Raw genomic sequence first — 21,615 nt, 5'->3', positions numbered from 1 at the left:
TTTCATTGATACTCTTATAATGTTAAAGAATCTAGAAAAAAATGTCCCCAGCATTGACAAGAGTACAGATTTCATTGGATAAGAAGGCATTATGAGTTATTATACTCCCTAGGGGAAGGAGGATAAACATTTGAAAAATCACAGAACCACTGAAATAATAAATTGTAAGTATTACATTTCCATTATTTCAAAGCAGAGCTCTTAAAATTCATTTTTCCTTTCTCAAATTTGATGTAGCTGATCATTGTAATGGGAAGTTGGTAGTTTCTAGGAAAATTTCTCTCACTATCCTTCTGTATAACCTGACCTTGTAGAATTTATTACATCTTTCTCATACTCACTTGCTAAGCCTATAAAATGAGGGAGTTTATTATGTGATCTTTTCATTAATCAAATTTTCCTTTCATATCTACACCAGGGAGAAATAGAAAAAGAAAGCTGTATATAAATACCTCTATAAATATTGATGCAAAGGGCTTGAATAAAATATTATGAAGGAGACTACAGCCACAGGATCAACTGATTATTATTTTCAAATTATATTTATATGAGGAATATTGGTATTCTTAAAATCATGAAAACTATAATGGTAATAGTCCATATTAATAAGAAAATGTAGCAAATATTATATAAATATGCCAATAGATGCAGAAAATATTTTGATAAAATTCAATGCTCATTAATTATTTTTAAAAACTTGGGAAAGTACAGGATTAAATAAACCTTTCTTTAGAGTGATAAACAGTATACTACCATTAATAATAGTAATAGCCAGCATTGATATATAGTACCTTATATTTTGCAAAGTGCTTTCCATATTTTACCTTATTTGTTCTTCACAAAGAATCTGAAAGCAAGGTATTTTTATTCTTTCTTCTTCCTCCCTCCCTCCCTCATTTCCTTCCTTTCTTCTTTCCTTCCTTGCTTCCTTACTTTTCTTGCTTCCTTCTTCACTTCCTTTCTTCCTTGTGTTCAAAATACCTAAAAATACAATTGGGAGTCCATTTATCAAGACATCCCCAACAATTATATGAATATACTTTTAAAATATTTTCATAAAAAGAGAATTGAAGTGAATAGGGAGATATTAGTTATCCACTCTTAGTCCATGCCAAAATAATTAAAATTGCCTCATTTAAATTAGCTGACAAATGTTGTCATAAAATTCAACCACCAATGAGTTATTTTACAGATCTAGATAAATTATGTGTGTATATATATAAATATATTTATAGATGCACATACATTTATTTTTATATTTATATTCATTTATACATTTATTTATGTTTATATTTGTATATATTTATATATAAGCATATATGTATACATATATATGTGTGTATATATAGGGAGAGATATAAAATTTGTAGGAACAAAATATTCAGAATCTCAACTGATATGATAGAAAGAAAAATATGGAATAAAAGTGCTTAGTAGTACCTGATCTCAAATAATATTATGAATCTATAATCATTATAATATCAAAGTCAATATGTCCCAAAGTGGAACTTTTCCCTTACAATCTTTTCCCACATATACCCTCTTATTACTGTAAAGAGCAACACTATCCTCAGAATCCCTCAGTCTCTCAAAGTAGGAATCATCTTGGATTTCTCTCTCTCACTTGATCACACTTAATCTGTTTCCATGGCTTGTTGATTTTAACTTTGTGATATCTCTCTAATAAGCCCCCCTTAACTCTTCTGACAATTGCCACTTTGGTGAAGGACCATATCATTTTATGCCTGTGTTATTGCAAGAGTCTATTGGTGGGGTTAACAGCTTCACATTTCTCCAAACTCTAATGTTTCCTCCATTCAGCCATTAAAATAAGTTTACAAAAATGTGAGCAAGATTATATCACCCACCCACATGCACACACAGACACACATTTCCCAATACTGCCTTCAATAAATTACAATGATTCTTGTCAAAGGTTGATAACTCGGGGTCCATCTAAGATAAAAATATGAGTGCCCTTGTCAGAGGTTGATAACTTGGGGTCTGTCTAAAACCAGGCCGTGTGCCCCTGCCTTCGCCTTCTTTATGTTTAACATAGCAAAACATGTTATTGCTGGCAAAATATGTTATTGCTACTTTGACTGTTCCATGAACCCAGATGATGCTCAGAGCCATATCTTCTACACCCAGAGTCTTATCTGCTATACATTTGATGTTTCTCTGAGGATTGCTTTACTTTCTGTGGTTTTTGCCTTTAAAAGATGTAACCAGCTTGCATTAAACTTCATTCATTTCCCATCAGATCATCAGATGAGGTTCTTCTGAACCCAAACTGTTTCTGATTCTCATCTTTTCCCTTCCCTTGCCCTCAACTAGGGAACTCCTGGTCCAGTTCGCCCCCCCCCCCAAGAGGGACATTCAAAGATTCTCTATTGTCTCTAGGATTAAATACAAAATACTTTGTTGACATTCAGTGTTCTTAATAACCTATCCCCCTTCTACCTTTCCAATCATTTTATGCATTACTCTATGGCATGTACCTTTCAATTCATTGACTCACTGACCTCCTAGTCATCCCAAGAACCAGACATTGCATTTCTTGGCTCCAAGTGTGCCATGCCTGGAACAAATCTATCCCGTCTATACTTTCTACTGACCTTCCTGGCTTCCTTTAAGACCTAACAAATTCTATATTTTACTGGAATACCTCCTCAACACCTAATAATTTTATTGTCCTTCCTATGTTAATTGTTTTCTATTTATCTTGTCCATACCTTGCTTTGTATAGATTTTTTTGCATGCTGCCTCCTCCATTAGATTATAAGCTTCAGAAGAGTGACTGTAATTTTCCTATTTTTCATTATTCTCAGCATTTAATGTAGTGACTGGTACATAGCGGATCTTTCATACATATTTATCAATTGCTTCATTATTTAATATGTTTAAAAATAGAAAAGTTGATGAATTAAGGTAATTGAATAATTATATATTGTTCAGTTTTATAGTGTTCAATAAAGCCAAGTATAGTAACCACTAGGGAAAGAACTCTTTATTTGATGAACATTTTTACTTGCAGGAAAAATTAGAATACAGTCTGGAAGAAGCTATATTTATATGGATAACTTTGATCATATACCATCATAATTCCAAATGGATACTAAGCTTAACTATAAAATATCATTTCATAAAAAGCCAGTTGATAAAGAATGTTATTTTTTTCAAATACTCTGAGAATTCTTACTTAAACAAGGAATAGATTATCATTAAAGACAGAATTTAAAAATTTGCATAAAATTGGAACAATATTCCATATAAAAAAGACATTTAGAAACAGAAAGGAAACAATTTATTTTGAAAATAAAATTGCACAGCAAATTTTTGTGATAGTTGTATAATATCCAAGAATGAAGAAGTGACAAAAATACATGTCTGGTCTGTAGTTTTCTTTCTCTGTTTTTGGCCTGCCTGGTTTTGGGATTGGTACCATATTTGTGTCATAGAAGGAATTTGGTAGAACTCCCTCTTTCCTTATTGTGTCAAATAGTCTGCATAGTATTGGGATTAGCTGTTCTTTGAATGTTTGATAGAATTCACTTGTGAATCCATCAGGTCCTGGGGATTTTTTCTTGGGGAGTTCTTTGATGGCCTGTTCAATTTCTTTTTCTGATATGGGATTCTTAATGGATTCTATTTCTTCTTCTATTAATCTAGGCAATTAATACTCTTGTAAATATTCATCCATATCACCTAGATGGGCATATTTATTGCCATTTAATTGGGCAAAATAGTTTTTAATGATTGCCTTAATTTCCTCTTCATTATAGGTTCATTATAGGTTCATTATAGGTCTAATATATAGGTATATATTATATTGACCAGTTTTTTTTATCTATTTTGTTTGTTTTTTCAAAATACCAGCTTTTAGTCTTATTTAGTTCAATAGTTTTATCACTTTTGATTTTATTAATTTCTCCCTTAATTTTTAGGATGTCTAATTTGGATTTCTTCTGGGGATTTTTGATTTGTTCACTTTCAAGATTTTTGATTTGCATGTCCAATTCATTGATTTCTGTCCTTAATTTGTCAATATATGAACTCAAGGCTATAAATTTTCCCCTGAGTACTGATTTGGCTGCATCCCATAGAATTTGAAAGGATGTGTCATCATTGTCATTTTCTTCAATGAAATTATTGTTTCTATGATTTGTTCTCTGACTAGTTGATTTTGGAGAATCATATTATTTAATTTCCAATTTGAGTTAGCTCTCCTTGTAACCTTACTGATCATTATTTTTATTGCCCTATGATCTGAAATGGTTTCATTTATTATGTCTGTGTTTTGGCACTTGTATGCCATGTCTTTATGACCTAATACATGGTCAATCTTTGTGAATGTGCCATGTGCTACTGAAAAGAAGGTGTATTCCTTTTTGTCCCTATTTATTTTTCTCCATATATTTAATAACTCTAATTTTTCTAAGATTTCATTCACATCTTTTACCTCTTTCTTATTTCTTTTTTGATTTGATTTATCTAAATTTGATAGTGGTAGCTTCAGTTCTCCCAATAGTATGGTTTTACTATCTATTTCCTTCTTCAATTCTATTAGTTTCTCCATTAGAATTGTGGGTGTTATACCATTTGATGCATATATGTTGATTATTGATATTTCCTCATTATCTATACTCTCTTTTATCAGGATGTATTTAGCTTCCATATTCCTTTTAATCAGGTCTATTTTTACTTTGTCTTTGTCAGATATCATGATTGCAACTCCTGCCTTCTTTCTGTCAGTGGTGGCCCAATAAGTCTTGATCCACCCTTTAATTCTTACCTTGTGAGTATCTACTCACCTCATATCTGTCTCTTGTAGACAACATATGGTAGGATTCTGGATTATAATCCACTTTCCTATTCATCTACATTTTATGGGTGATTTCATCCCATTCACGTTCAAAGTTATGATTGTCATTTTTGAATTCCCTAGTATTTTGATATCCTCTCCTATTTCTGACCTTTCTTCTTGTGCTATATCCTTTTAGTCCAGTGGTTTACTTTTAGTCAGTCTCCCTATTGCCTTCCCTTGATATGCTTCCCTTTCTGGCCCCTCCCTTTTTGTTCCCTTCCTGTTGTTTAGGGTTTATTAAGTATACTTCTCCCTCTCCTTCCCTCCCCTTTTTTATTTTTTGAGCTCCCTTTCCCCTACCCCCCCCTTAGTTTCCCCTTCTGCCTTACCCTGTAGGATAAGATAAACTTTAAGATCCCAATGAGTTTAGATGTTCTTCCCTCTCAGAATTGATTTCACTGAGAATAAGATTTGAGTAATACCTATTAGCACTCTCTTCCTCTCCCTCTTATAAGAGTATTCCCCTCCCCTTCCCATGTGTGCCTTTCTGTGACAAAGATTATTCTATTTATTTTATTTCTTAAAGTATCTCTTAGTACCATTGATCCCTCCTCACCCTTTTCCTCCCTTTATCATTTTATAGCCTTTAATGCTCCAATCTTTTCTTATGAATGATTCTTCTATTTACTACAACAATAAAAACATTTTTGAGAGTTACAAATAACATTTTCCCCATATATTAATAGATATAATTTGATCTAATTGTAGCTCTTAAGGAAGAGAGTTGGAATAAAAAAATAAAATAAAAGAGAAAAAATAGAAGCAGTTTTCTCCTTTTCCCTTTATTTCATAATGACCTTTTCATGTTTCTCTTGATCTTTGTGTTTGGATGTCATACTTTCCACTTAGTTCTGGTCTTTTCCTTATAAATACTTGGAAATCTATTTTGTTGAATGCCCATACTTTCCCTTGGAAGTATATAGTCAGTTTCAATGGATAGGTAATTCTTGGTTGAAGACCCAGTTCTCTTGCTTTTCTGAATATCATGTTCTAGGCCTTGTGGTCTTCTAGTGTGGAAGCTGCCAGGTCTTGTGTGATCCTGACTGGTGCTCCTTTGTATCTGAATTGTTTCTTTTTGGGTTCTTGCAGGATTCTCTCCTTAGCTTGAAAGCTCTAGAATTTGGCAATTACATTTCTGGGAGTTGTTTTTTGGGGGTTTAGTATAGAGGGTGTTCTATGAACTCTTTCAATGTTAATTTTGTCCCCTTGTTCAAGAATTTCAGGGCAGTTTTCTTGGTTGATCTCTTGTAGTATGGTGTCAAAGTTTCTGTTTACTTCTTGCTTTTAGGATAGACCAGTTATTCTTAAATTGTCTCTCCTCTGTTTTCCTGATCTGTCACCTTTTCAGTGAGATATTTTATGTTTTCTTCTATTGTATCAGTATTTTGACTTTGCTTTATTAATTCTTGCTTTTTTGCAAGATCATTGGTTTCCAGTTGCTCAATTCTGGTCCTTAAGGCCTGGTATTCTGCTTTAATCTTTTGGCATTCAGCTGTAATTTTTTGGTTCTCTAATATAATTTGTTGATTTTCTTTTTGAACCATTTTCCCCTTCTCTTTCCAGAGGGCTTCCGTCTTTCTGATTATAAGCTCCATTTGAGACTCTTCCAGCTCTTGTGGACAATTTTCATTTTTTTGGGGGAGGGGGTGCCTTTTTTTGAGTTTCATCCAGTATTTTCTCTGTAGCCTGGGTTTTTCCTCCATAAAATTTTTTGAGGGTGACAGCTTTCTTTTTTTGATTTCTTGGAGGGATTTTGAGGCTCCTGTGCACAGTTAGCTATTTTTTCTGGATGTTTTCAGTTCCCTCTTTAGTCAGAAATCAGAGTCTGCTAGGCAGGTTCTTTGTGTATGGAGTTAATGAGCAGAGACTGGCTCTTGATTCTCCACAGTGCTTTGTGACTTTTCTCAGTGTCTCCCTCCAAGGGGCTCTCAGTGTCCGTGCTGTCTTTCCCGCCTGGTTTTTCCAGTTTAGCTGCTTTCGGGTGTGGGTCCCCTGCAGTCCTAGTCAATTCCCAAGGACCCAAAAATGTTCCCTGTTCATTCCAGAGGTACTTCTGGCTCACTCCCTGGCTCCAGCGGGCACGCTGGCTCTTGGCACCAGAGGTCTGTGCTCTCTCACGTGTTGGGGTTTTCTGCCTACCTGGCTTCAGGGGGGGGTCCCCTACTGTCCTAGTCAGCTCCCAAGGGTGCAGATGTGCCCTCTCGTTCTACAGAGGCACCCCTTGCTCATTCATCTTGGCGTGCACTGGCCCGGACTCTGGCCCTGTAGGTCAGGGTTGGGGAGGGTAGGTTTTCTAGGATTTGGGTGGAAGCCCTTTCACCCTCTTTTAGACTGGTGCAGCCCCAATCCCACACACCTTCAATGCTACACCCAATTTACAGCTCTTCCTCTCCTCTGATAAAGATTCTTATGTTCTTTTGTGGTGATTCTTGTCAGTGTATGTTGGGAAGAGTGAGTAAGCCACATTTAGCTGGCCGCCATGCTTACTCAGAAGTCAGAACAATTTTTTTGAAGACCACAATGAAATATGGGAATTAGGGAACTTTAAAAGACTGAGCAAAGAGGTGACAGACTATATAACCTATTGTCTATTCTTAAATATAGTCATTTATCCTAATTTATTTTATTTGATATTACATATTTACTAGAAGTTGGGGGTTTTAATTGGCGGTAGTAGTAATAGATATAAAATAACATCAATAATTTTTTTAAACTTTAAACATTTAAAAATTGGATATTGACAGGCTAAGGTATTAGAATTAATTTTTTCCTCATGTTAGATATAATTTTGCCTAATTTGTAATTGAAACACATAAAATAAAACCATGAAATGCCTTGATAGAGGAATCATACTGACATTTCTCCCTAGCTCTTTTTCCATTTCATTTCTGAATGCATTTGTTTCAAATGGAATACATACCATATGTTTTGGGTTCATTTACAGTTAACACATCTAAATATCACTATGTAAAAACAACTTGATGTTCTGAGGGATTTTTTCAGTCATTGTTAGTTGAAATTTATTTATCTTTGAAAAAGAAAATTTTGTTTTGCCTGGAAGAGAATTTGACCCAGAAAAAGTTGATTTTTGTGGCTTTCAAGTGAGGTTTGCATTTAACAGAGCCCAGATTCTGCTATCTATAGTTCATAAAGCAATGGAAGGATTTGATCACATTTACCAGAACTGATTTAGAAAATCACTAGCATTGAAATGACTCAGTGCTAAAGTCATTTTGTAAGAAAAGAAAGCTACATTATAACTATCTTAAAAGAATAAAAAGAAGTGCTAGAATATTTTCTAAAATATGAAGAAATTTACTAGCATATATAAAAATGATGAAGGAGTGGAAAGGAAGGTAGCACTCAAAAAACTCATCTGAATTAATAAAAGGAAAGAAGAACATATACAAAGTCCAATATAGAAATACATTTCATTCCACAGAGAAGGGAGGGTAGTTTCAGGGATGGATAGGTTGTAAGCAAAAATAACAACAACAATAACATTAAGGATGGTTGATTGCAAAAACAAAGATAAAAGAGAAAGGTTGAAAGCCTATTGCAGTGCTATGGAAGAAGAAAAATATAGTTAGGGGAACAGAAGTAGATTACATAGAGTTGTTCCTGAAACCACTTCTTTTCTCTAAGTACTTTCTTCTTTATAAGTAGAGAGCTGGGAAAAAAGAGGAGATTTGAAAAGGATGGACAAAAATAAATTCTTAAGAATCTTTACAGAGAATGGGAATGTTATGAATTAATTGATAAAATGGAAGAGAACAGCAAAATGCTTTTGAAAGCAGAATCCAATGACGCATATTGAGACTTAAAATAAGAGTCTATATCAAAATTTACTATACTTCATCTGAAGAAAGACAGAAGCAGCTAGAATTATGACCTAAAATAGAGAAACAACAACAACAAAAAAAACATTTAAAAGAATTAAATGAGGAAACTATGTTTTATTGAAAAGAACCAGACAATATATCACTATCAATGCTAATTATGTATGTATGAAATAGCATAGAATTTAATATTTAAATTAATAAGAGTTGAAAAGAGAAACAGTAAAACTCTAATATTTTGGGAATCACGATTTCTCCCTTTCAGGTATCTTAATTTTTTTTTTAAATTTATTCTTCTTAAATGCTTTAATTTATTCCTCTCTTCCATAAGCCTAAACAATAAACAAAAAGAAATTGACAGATGTGAATAGAATTTTAGAAAATCTGGTCAGTCCACAATAGTTTATTAAGAACTTACTATGTGGTTGGCACTATTATAAGCACTGATGATACAATGTAAGCATAAAGAAAAATGGTCCCTGAATTCAAAAAGCTTATATACTACTGGGGGAAAATGACATAAATGGGTGCTAAAAGTGGTGGTGAGGCAAGTTGCTTACCTCAGAGGTTGGGGGAAGACACATCCCTATGGGGATAAGTCAGCAGAAGAGCCTGAAGAGTGATGATGTCACTGGCCTTGTCCTTTTTAAATCAGAGATTCTTAGAGGGCATCAATCAAGAAGACTTCTGACACTGAGAGTACTTCCAGTGGGAGAACTAGTCTGTAGGTGAAGTGATTTTCTAAGGTAAAAGAGCTTTCTATACCATGATTTTTGTGCTATGTCAAATAAAGTAGTTTTGTTTTGTTTTGTTTTTTTGCTATGAAATTTCAGGTGATTAGCTATTTTTAGGGCAGTAGGTGGCAAGTATGGGAAATGTTAAGTTTTATCATGGAAACCAAGCAGAGCAGCTGATAGAGAATGAAGTTGCTGTGAAGGTTGTGAACCTTCTAAAAATGAAAATTTTTGAAGAATTCTGTTTTTTGCTTTACAAGTGCCCCAATCAGAATAAGAGACAACCAAGGGAGATTATCATAATTGAAGTAGTTCTCATTCTACATGGGGAATAGATTCTTGGGTGAATTAATGCTTATTAAATATACCTTATAGATCAAAATACAAAAAATATGTTTTATAAAGGGCTACTAAAGAAATGATTAATATTAATTGGACACCTACTAAACACTGAAGACTAAGTGGATCCAAAGAAAAACATGGAAACAATCTATAATTTTATTAAATATAATGACACTATTGAGACAACATATTATAATTTTGGAGATTCATCCAAATCAATCCTTAGGGGAAAATTTATATCTCTAAACATTTTTATCAATAAAAAAGAAAGAACATATCAGTGATCTTGACATGAAACTAAAATAAATGTTAGAAAATGGACAATTTAAAAAAAACTAAATATCTAAATAGAAATTTAAATAATTTCATCAATAAAAAGAGAAAAATATCAATTAATTTAATATGTAACTAAAAAGACAACTTAGGAAATGAACAATTTAAAAATCCCATTTAATTCCAAAATAGAAAATCTGCAAAAAATAAAAGGTGAAATTAGCAAAATTGATAGCAAATAAATCATTGAATTAATTTTTAAAACTTATAAACTTTGAAAAAAAAAACAATAAAACAAACCCATGGCTATTTTTTCAACAAATAAACAGGAAAAATACTATCATTAACAAGGTGAATTCACAACCATTGAAAAAGAAACATATATTAAAAAATAATATTGAATTGTTTCAGGAAAAGTAGAGTATAAGCCCTCCCTACATATCTTTGAACAAAGGCTTAATTAATACTTCTCAGATTAGGGGACAAGGACTGAACCCAATATGTCAATTCCCAAATTGGGCCTACTTTTATTGAAGAATCATCATAGCAAACCCATGTGAAATATGAGTTCTATGTTCCTTTTCACAGAAGCCAAAGAATATGATTAACTTAGAAAGTCAGCAAGATGAGTCACTGTATCCATATGTGTAATAAATAAATAACTTCATACTCTACTCATACATAATACAATATAATATGTTTAAAGAAGATCCCCACCCCACTGAAAGTGAAATAAATGTAGAAATTTCTTTGAATGAAATTCAGAATTGAATAAATTTCAGACAATCTCTATGGCTGAAAAAAACTATGAAGGTAATGAATGTGGGAAGGGCCTCTCATTCAAAGGTTACTGAATATCAGAGAATTCATATGAGAAACAAACCATATCAACATAAAATAATATGAAATGGCTTTTGACCAGAGACAAATTAGACCAAATCAACAAGTTTTTCCGTTAATGTGTTGGGCACTGTGGTAGGCATTAGAGCTACAAAGAAATACAAAAAATGCTGATGACACATTTTCTCTGACTGTTTCATGGGCCTGGAGTTCTCTCTCTTCTCACTCATAACTACTGTTTCCTTTTTGTCTTTTTTTCCCCTAATTAGCACTTTATTTTGTATATAAAAGGCAATTAATATATTTTTGTTGACTTGGTGGGAATAATAGTCTTATAATTTATTCAATTTTAACAGATGATAAGTTTGAATCTTTATATATCATATTTCCTTCAAGTTGGACTAATCAATAAGTCAAGTTACAAACAATAATTTGGTGTTTATTGTGCCTCTAACTAAGGACTGTGCTTGGTTAGAGTAAGAGTTAGGAGATATAGAGATATGTAAACAAAAGTGAAATCATTATTGCCCTCAAAAAGCTAACATTTAATCTGGGAAAACATACATATATGAGTATGTGGAAAACAAATATATATATTTTTTTATTTTCAGGGGGAAACTGTGGAAATAATTTTCTAAAAAGTTTCATACAGAAGGTATAGTTGGAGCTATAGTTTGAAAGAAATAAGGAAAGGTGAAGAGGGAATTTATTTTAAGTATGTGGTATAGTCAGTTTAAAAGTATGGAGATGCTAAATAAAATGTCATCTATGAGAAAAAGTTAGAGGACTCTATGGCTAGCCCTTAGAGTGCATGAAAGGGTAATAAATTTGAAAAGGTAGTTTGGGACTAAGCTATAGTTATCTGTAAATTCCAAAAAATATTGTTTGCATTTTTCCCTATAGGTAATAGGAAGATATTGTTTTTTTAGTTGTTTTTAGTCAAATCTAAATCCAAAACACTTTTTCAGGGTTTTTCTTGGCAAAAATATTGGAGTGATTTTTAATTTCCTTCTCCAGATCATTTTACATATGAGGAAACTGAGTCAAATAGAGTTAAATGATTTGATTGACTATGGTCATAGAGTGCTAAAAAAATACCTAAAGTCATTTTTGGATTTAGGATTTCCTGATTTCAGGCCCCACATTACAGTTCCTGCCACTGAATCATCTGGCTGTCCCAATAGGAAGCAATTGGAGTTCATTTAAAAGGAAAATGATGTAGTCAAATATATGTTTCTAATTCATTTATTTATTTAACAGTTGTGCTTGTGTAATTCCATTTTGGCAATTGTGTGAAGAATGGATTGGAAAGGGGAGAGTCTTGGGTTAGGGATATGAATTAGGGTACTATTACAAGACATCAAAAGAGAACTTATGTTGGCCTGAATTATTATGATGACTGATTGAGTGGATATAGGATCAGATGTGAGAGATGTTGTGGAAACAGATTAAGAATAGCTAGCATTATGTAGTGCTTTAAGGTTTGCAAAGCATTTTACAAACATTATCTATTTTGTCCCCATAACTACCCTGCAAAGGAGATGGCATTATTATTCCTAGTTTACAAAGGAAGAAGCTGAGGCAGAGAGAAGTAACTTAACCTCTCCAGGGTCACACCACTGATAAGTGTCAGAGAGCAGATTTAAACTAAGGTCTTCCTGACTAGCTCCAGGCCTCTATTCACCACACCACTGCATCTGCATATTTGCAATCTGTTTATATTCTTACACAAATTCAATGATCAGTTATTAATTTATTCATGAATTTAATTAAATTATGGAGTTTAGAATTATGCTACTAACTTCAATAATGTACAATATTGGAACATTTTCAGTTTAATGTTTAACAAAACCCTACCAAACCTGTATAATTGAAAGTGACTGAAGCTGACAACATTTATATCATCATATAAGGGAAGTGCTTTGAAAAGTGGTGCTAAGAGATGAGTTGGGAATGTGTCATGTAAAGGCTTTTCTGAACTAATTTTTATAGTCAGTAGAAAGATGACCTTGAACAAGCCACTTAGCCTCTTTTGATTTTTCGCTCAATTTAACCAGATTTTATGTGATTCTATTCCATCAACATTATTATCAAGTGGTAAAGCACTATGTTAAGTGTTGAGGAAGACGGGAAAAAGGTGGAATAAGGTCCTGATCTGGCCTTCATGGATCTTATGGTCTATATAAAGAAGGAATTGAACAAAATATTCTGCAATGTCTTTTACAGAGTCTTTAATTCTGTACTTTTTGATATATCAGTGTATATGTAGATCAGTATAATAAATGTTATTTTGTCTTGAAATTTTGCTCCATTAAATAATGTTAACTCAATGAGTTTTTCACAAAATGAATGAGGAAAGGATTTATGATTACCATGGTGAACTGTGAACCCCATTTGCTAATAATAAACATATTACCTAGCAGAAAGACTAGGGAGTTGCCAACATCACATAGAGGTTAAGTGACACACCCAGGAACACATAACTATCTGAGAGAAGATTTAAATACAGGTCTTCCTAATTTTAAACCCAACATTTTTGCTATTGAAGGGCTTCACAATGTTCTCTTCAAATATCTATAATAATTGCAAATAATAGCAGTTTTTTGTTGTGTTTTTTTTAACCAATCTATTTGACCCCAACCTTCACTGTAGCATAAATTATCAGTTGTTTTCTGGATATTACATAGCTGGAATTCAAGTCAGGAAGATATGAATTTGAATCTGGATTCAGATATGTAAGATTAAAATTAATACCCAACAACTCTAAGGATTATATTTTATAAGATTTATTAATAATCACTTCCGGGTAAACATGGTGGCAATCTAGACGCGAATTGCTTCCTCTCCCCCAAACTGAATGAAATAGACTACCTCAAAAGAGCATAAAAATCATCTTTAAAAGATCAGAGGGACTTTCCAGCAGCCCACAGCAACGAAGGTATGTGGGGTTTGAACACTTCCACACTATAAGAGGGAGAGAAAGCTTGTTGCCAAGTACAAGCTGATCTGAGCTGCGCTCCCCCACTCCACTTATGGAACTGGAGTAGGGACCAGTGAACTCACTGGAGACAGTGAGTGAGTGAGGAATGTCTCTGCAGTGAGTGGGGAGCACTTCAGGGTCCTTGGGACCTAAAGAGGATTGCCAGAAAACTACCCCTCAGAGCAGTTTCACTGGAGAGCTCACAGTCCATGGGGGCTCCTGTAAACTGCCAATGCTGCGGAGGCTCTAGAAGCGGCCTGAGGCAATATCCCCTCCTCTCCTTGTGGTAGTGAGGGGGTGGGGGGGAAGCCATGCCAGGGTCCCTGGGAACTGACAAGGACTAACATGGAACTACCCGGAAGAGTGGTTTTACAGGGGAAGCATGTGCACATGGGAGAGAAGAGACCACTGACTGCATGGGCGGGTGCACTAACAAACTTCGGTGGCTGGGAAGAATCAGCCTGAGGTAAAAACATCAAAATCCACCCATTTTACTCAGGTTACTGACAGAAATGGAAAGGGAAAACCACAAAAGGGATGGCTCAGAGTGCCCAAGATCAACCCTCCAAGAAGAAAGGGAAAAAAGTGACTATTGAAAACTTTTATGGAGGGAAAACCCAGACTACAGACGAAAAAGAGGATGAAATGCAAACAAAATCAAAAGACACCCCCCAAAAATAGAAACTACCCATAAACTCTGGGAGAACTCAAAATGGAGCTTATCCAAAAGATGGAAACATTCTGACCAGAAAAATGGGAACAAATTCAAAAAGAGGTCTTCAGGCTGACAGACAAAATTTCACAATTGGAGAAAGAGCTGGAAGACTCTAATAGAAAAGCAGACCAAACTGAAAAGCAAAACCAGTCCTTAAAGACCAGAATTAAGCAACTGGAATACAGTGATCTTGCAAAACAGCAATAATTAATAAAGCAAAGTCAACAAATTAATGCAATAGAAGAAAACATAAAATATCTCACTGACAAGGTGACAGACCAGGAAAACAGAGGAAGGAGAGACACCTTGAGAATCATTGGTCTACCAGAAAAACCAGAAATTAACAAAAACATAGATGCCATACTACAAGAAATCATCGAAGAGAATTGACCTGATGATCTCAAACAAGAGGTCAAAATAAAAATTGAAAGAGTTCATAGAACACCCTCTATACTAAATCCCCAAAAGACAACCCCCCAGGAATGTAATCACCAAATTCAAGAGCTTCCAAACTAAGGAGAAAATACTACAAGAAGCTAGGAAGACAAACATCAGATACAGAGGTGCATCAATAAGGATCACAAATGACCTAGCAACTAACATGCTAAGAGACTGTTATATATATATATATATATATATAGTCAGTTTTGATGGGTAGCTGATACTTGGTTGAAGACCCAGTTCTCTTCATTTTTGGAGAGAACTGGGTCTTCAACCTAGAATCAGCTACCCATCAGAACTGACTATATACTTCCAAGGGAAAGTATGGGCATTCGACAAAATAGAAGATTTTCAAATATTCGTAAAGAAAAGACCAGAACTCAGTGGAAAGTTTGACATCCAAACACAAAGAGTAAGAGAAACATGAAAAGGGAAATATGAAAAAAAGGGAAAAGGAGAAAAGTGCTTTAATTTTTCTTTTATTCAAACTCTATTCTATAGGGGTCACAATTAGATCAATTTATATATACTAAAATATGGGGGAAATGTTATGTGTGACTTTCAAAAATTGTATGCATTACTAGAGTAATCAGAAGAATCACTCATAGGGAAAGATTGGGGCATTGACATGATTTTGAGGGTAGGGAGAAAAAAAAAGAAAAAAGGAAAGGGAGAATTAATGAAGGTACTAAGATATATTTAAAGAAATAGAAATAAATTAAATAAAACAATCTTTGTCACACAAACATATACATGGGAAGGGGAGGGGAAGGAGTCTCTTATAAGGAGAGAAAAAGAGAGCCAATTGATAATACTGAAACTTTACTTTCAGTGAAACCAGCTCTGAGAGGGAAGAGCATCTAGATCCATTGGGATCTTGAATTCAATCTTACCAACAGGGTAAGGTAGAAGGAAAAACAAAGGGGGTTACAGGGGATAGAACACAAAAAGGGAGGGAAGGAGAGGGGGGAGTGGAAGAGAACAAAAAGGGAGGGGCTAGAAAGGGAAGCATAACAAGGGAGGGCACTAGGGGGGTTGATTTAAAATAAACCAAGGTTTTAAAAGGTAATAGAAAAAGAAGAAAGCTCAGAATTAGGGGAGGATATCAAAATTCTGGGGACTTCACAAATGACAATGATAACATTGAACATCAATGGGATGAACTCACCCATAAAATGTAGACGAATATCAGAGTGGATTAGAATCCAAAACCCTACCGTGTGTTATCTTCAGGATACACACATGAGGGGGGTAGAAACTCAAAATGTCAGAATTAAAGGTTGGAGTAAGACCTATTGGGCTTCAACTGACAGAAAGAAGGCAGGAGTAGCAATCATGATATCTGAGAAAGCCAAAGCAAAGATAGATCTGATCAAAAGGGATAGGGAAGGTAAATACATCCTGATAAAAGGGAGTAAAGACAATGAGGAAATATCACTAATCAACATGTATTCACCAAATGGTATAGCACCCAGATTTCTAATGGAGAAACTAGGAGAATTGAAGGAGGAAATAGATAGTAAAACCATATTAGTGGGAGATCTGAAACACAGTATCAAATTTAGATAAATCAAATTAAAAAATAAATGAGAAAGAGATAAAAGAAGTGAAAGAAATCTTAGAAAAATTAGAGTTAATAGACATATGGAGAAAAATAAATAGGTACAAAAAGGAATAACCTTCTTCTCAGCACCACATGGCACATTCACAAAGATTGACCATACACTAGGTAACAGAAACATGGCATACAAACAGAAAAGCAAAAATAATAAATGCCGCCTTTTCAGATCATAAGGCAATAAAAATAATGATCAGTAAGGGTACTTGGAGAGCAAAATCAAAAATCAATTAGAAATTAAATAATATGATACTCCAAACCCAGTTAGTTAGAGAACAAATAATAGAAACAATTAATAATTTCATTGAATAAAATGACAATGGTGAGACATCTTTTCAAATCTTATGGGATGCAGCCAATGCAGTACTCAGAGGAAAATTCATATCCATGAGTGCATATATTAACAAATTAGGGAGGGCAGAGATCAATGAATTGGACATGCAAATCAAAAAACTTGAAAGCGAACAAATTAACCCCCCCCCAGAAGAAAACCAAATTAGAAATCCTAAAAATTAAGGGAGAAATTAATAAAATTGAAAGTGATAGAACTATTGAATTAATAAATAAGACAAGAACCTCGTACTTAGAAAAAAAAATAGACAAGGTACTGGTCAACCTAATTAAAAAAGGAGGGAAGAAAAACAAATTAACAGTATCACAGATGAAAAGGGAGACCTTAACTCCAATGAAGAGGAAATTAAGGCAATCATTAAAAATTACTTTGCCCAATTATATGTCAATAAATATGACAATGTAGGTGTTATGAATGAATATTTACAAAATTATAAATTGCCTAGACTAACTGAAGAAGACATAGAATTTTTAATTATCCCATATCAGAATAAAATAATCCAACAGGCCAGTAAAGAATTGCCTAAGAAAAAAATCCCCAGGGCCTGATGGATTCACAAGTGAATTCTATCAAACATTCGAGGAACAGCTAACCACAATACTATACAAACTATTTGACATAATAAGGAAAGAGGGAGGGAGACCAAACTCCTTTTATGACACAAATATGGTACTGATTCCAAAGTCAGGTATTTCAAAAACGGAGAAAGAAAACTACAGACCAATCTCCCTCATGAAAATAGATGCAAAAATCTTAAGGATACTAGCAAAAAGATTTCAGCAAGTGATCAGGAGGGTCATTCACTATGATCAAGTAGGATTCATACCAGGCATGCAGGGCTGGTTCAATATTAGGAAAACCATCCATATAATTGACCATATCAACAAGAAAACCAACAAAAATCACATGATTATCTCAATAGATGCAGAAAAAGCATTTTGATAAAATACAACACCCATTCTTATTAAAAACACTAGAAAGTTTAGGAATAGAAGGGTCTTTCCTAAAAATAATAAACTGTATATATCTAAAACCATCAGCAAATATCATCTGCAATGGGGATAAACTAAATCCATTCCCAATAAGATCAGGAGTGAAACAAGGATGCCCATTATCACCTCTATTATTTAACATTGTACTAGAAACACTAGCAGTAGCAATTAGAGAAGAAAAAGAAATTGAAGGCATCAAAATAGGCAAGGAGGAGACCAAGTTATCACTCTTTGCAGATGACATGATGGTCTACTTAAAGAATCCTAGAGATTCAACCAAAAAGATAATCAAAATAATCAACAACTTTAGCAAAGTTGCAGGATACAAAATAAACCCACATAAGTCATCAGCATTCCTATATATTTCCAACACATTTCAGCAGCAAGAACTAGAAAGAGAAATCCCATTCAAAATTACCTTAGACAAAATAAAATACTTAGGAATCTATCTCCTGAAACAAACACAGGAACTATATGAACACAACTACAAAACACACTCTCCACACAATTAAAACTAGACTTGAGCAATTGGAAAAACATTAACTGCTCATGGGTAGGATGAGCCACTATGATAAAAATGAACATCCTACCCAAACTGATCTATCTATTTAGTGCCATAGCCACTGAATTTCCAAAAAAATTTTTTACTTAATTAGAAAATACCATAACAAAGTTCATTTGGAAGAACAAAGGTTTAAGGATATACAGGGAAATAATGAAAAAAAAAATACAAAGGAAGGTGGCCTTGCAGTCCCAGATCTCAAAGTATACTATAAAACAATGGTCACCAAAACAATCTGGTACTGGCTAAGAGACAGAAAGGAGGATCAGTGAAATAGACTTGGGGTAAGTGACCTCTGCAAGACAGTCTATGACAAACCCAAAGACCCCAGCTTTTGGATCAAAAATCCACTATTTGACAAAAACTTCTGGGAAAATTGAAAGACAGTGTGGGAGAGATTAGGTCATGATCAACACCTCACACCCTACACCAAGATAAACTCAGAATGGTTGAATGAACTGAACAAAAAGAAGGAAACTATAAGTAAATTAGGTGAACACAGACTAGAATACATGTCAGACCTTTGGGAAGGGAAAGACTTTAAAACCAAGGAAGACATAGAAAGATTCACAATATGTAAAATAAATAATTTTGATTACTTCAAATTAAAAAGTTTTTGTACAAGCAAAACCAATGTAACTAAAATCAGAAGGAAAGCAACAAATTGGGAAACAATCTTCATAAGAAAAACCTCAGACAAAGGTCTAATTACTCAAATTTACAAAGAGCTAAATCAATTGTACAAAATAATCAAGCCATTCTCCAATGGATAAATAGGCAAAGGAGATAAATAGGCAATTTTCAGATAAAGAAATCAAAACTATTAATAAGCACATGAAAAAGTGTTCTAAATCCCTGATAATCAGAGAGATGCAAATCAAAGCAACTCTGAGGTATCACCTCACACCTAGCAGATTGGCTAACATGACAGTGAAGGAAAGTAATGAATGCTGGAGGGGATGTGGCAAAGTTGGGAGGAATTCCGTGGAGTCTGGAAGGACCTCCAGAAAGTGATGCAGAGTGAGAGGAGTAGAACCAAGAAAACACTTTACACAGAGACTGATACACTGTGGTATAATCAAACATAATGGACTTCTCTATTAGTCTCAATGGAATGTCCCTGAACAACCTGCAGGGAGGAAGGAGAAAAAAAAACACCACCACCTACAAGCAGAGGACAAACAGTGGAAGTAAAAACACTGAGGAAGGACAACAGCTTGACTACAGGGGTGGAGGGGATATGAATGAGGAAAGACTCTGAATGAATACCCTTCTATGGAAACCAATACCATGGAAATGGGCTCTGGTTGAGGAAGCATGTGACCCCCAGAGGAATCATGCATCGCCAATGGGAGGGGTGAGGAAAAAAATGTGGTTTTTGTTTCTAATGAATAACATTTGAAAATGAACCAAATAAAATAATGTTAAAAAAGATTTATTAATAATAACAAATTAGAGGAAATGAACAGACAAAAGTAAAGCCTGAGTGAAGGGAAGTTTTCCTGACCATGGTAGAAGGAGAAGAGAGAGCGAGGTGGGGTTACAGAAATTTTATCTCCTAAATGTAAGGATATAATGTGAGAATGAAAGTGGGATGCTGGGAGAGAGTCCTGGGGTTCAAAATTCTAATTTCACAGATGTATACCAGCTTCTAACTCATAATTTCTTCAAGTATAAAATAAAGATAATAACACTTACAGCATAAGACTATTGTGAGAGTTAAAGGTATAATAGATGTAAAAATAGTTTGCAAGTCATAAATATCTACATTATTATTGAATAACAAATAACAATTACAAACTTTTATATCTGTAAAGGCCAATTTTCTTAATAACAGTATTTTATTAGTATTTTCATGTGACTTCAAGAAATACAACAATTTCAGCAGATTTGAAAGTGAATATTAGACAGGATAATAGAGGGATATGGTCAATGTGAGCAGGTTGCAAGAAGAATGAAACTATCAAGGAAACATGGGAAGAAAAGATGGACCAATCATATGTTGAGGGTATGAGATGATTGGTAGACTTCTGGGGTGCTGGTGGGGTATGGAAGGCAGTGCCACTGCTATTCTCATGAGGTTATGGAGAAGATTCTTGACCACATTATATTCCCTCCCTTTAGTAATTTCACCAGAAGATATAGAGAAAAGTCATTCAGAATAAACAGACATGGACTGGTTGTGGTCTACCTCATTGAAGGGAATATCCCAATCAATAAGATGACAGATCTGTGTGAGGACATGACATTTTTCAGCCAGTATGACTGATTTATTTTTTCGAAGAAATTATGAAATCAGATTTCTAACATTGGAAAAGATGATAGTGTTCATCTTGTTCAGCCACTTACTCTTCCAATTTTCCATAATTCCTCATAAAGAAGAATATAGTTTGAGAAAACATCAAATATAGCACAGTTTTTATTTCCGCTAAAAAAAAAAATCACTCTAGAGCCTTCAGTAGGTAAAGAAAACATTCTGCATCCCTCAGTCTTCCTAGTGGTAATCTGCTTCTCTTTGGTAATATTCAAAATGCTCAATTTATTTTACTAATATTATTCACTTGGTTTCTAAGAGGAATCATTTTCACCTACTGCCTTTTAGGCACTTAACTAGTATGGGGATAATCTCTTGTTTTTCATTTGTTTCTGACTCTTCATGGTTCATGAATCATAATACCCAAAGGCTGTTCTAGGCAAAGATACTGAAGGAATTTGCCATTTCTTTCTTAAGTGGATTAAGACAAACATAAGTTAAGTGACTTGCCCAGGGTCACCCAGATAAGTGTCTATGGCTGGGTTTGAACTCTGGCCTTCCTGACTCCAAGCCCAGTATTCTATCCACTGAACCTAGTAATCTTTGCTAATTTTCAAATAGAAAGGAGTCCAGAACAAAGTGAAAACTCAGAGAGATAACATGAGCATTCACAGGATTTTAGTATATGAAAAAAAATCAATTAAAAGTCACATACCAGGGGCAACTGGGTGGCTCAGTGGATAGAGAGCTAGGCCTATAACAAATCTGTCCTCAGATACTTCCTAGCTATGTGACCCTGGGCAAGT

Source organism: Monodelphis domestica, chromosome 2, assembly GCF_027887165.1.
Source record: "Monodelphis domestica isolate mMonDom1 chromosome 2, mMonDom1.pri, whole genome shotgun sequence".
NCBI classification, from domain to species: domain Eukaryota; kingdom Metazoa; phylum Chordata; class Mammalia; order Didelphimorphia; family Didelphidae; genus Monodelphis; species Monodelphis domestica.
This window is presented reverse-complemented; position numbering follows the sequence as displayed.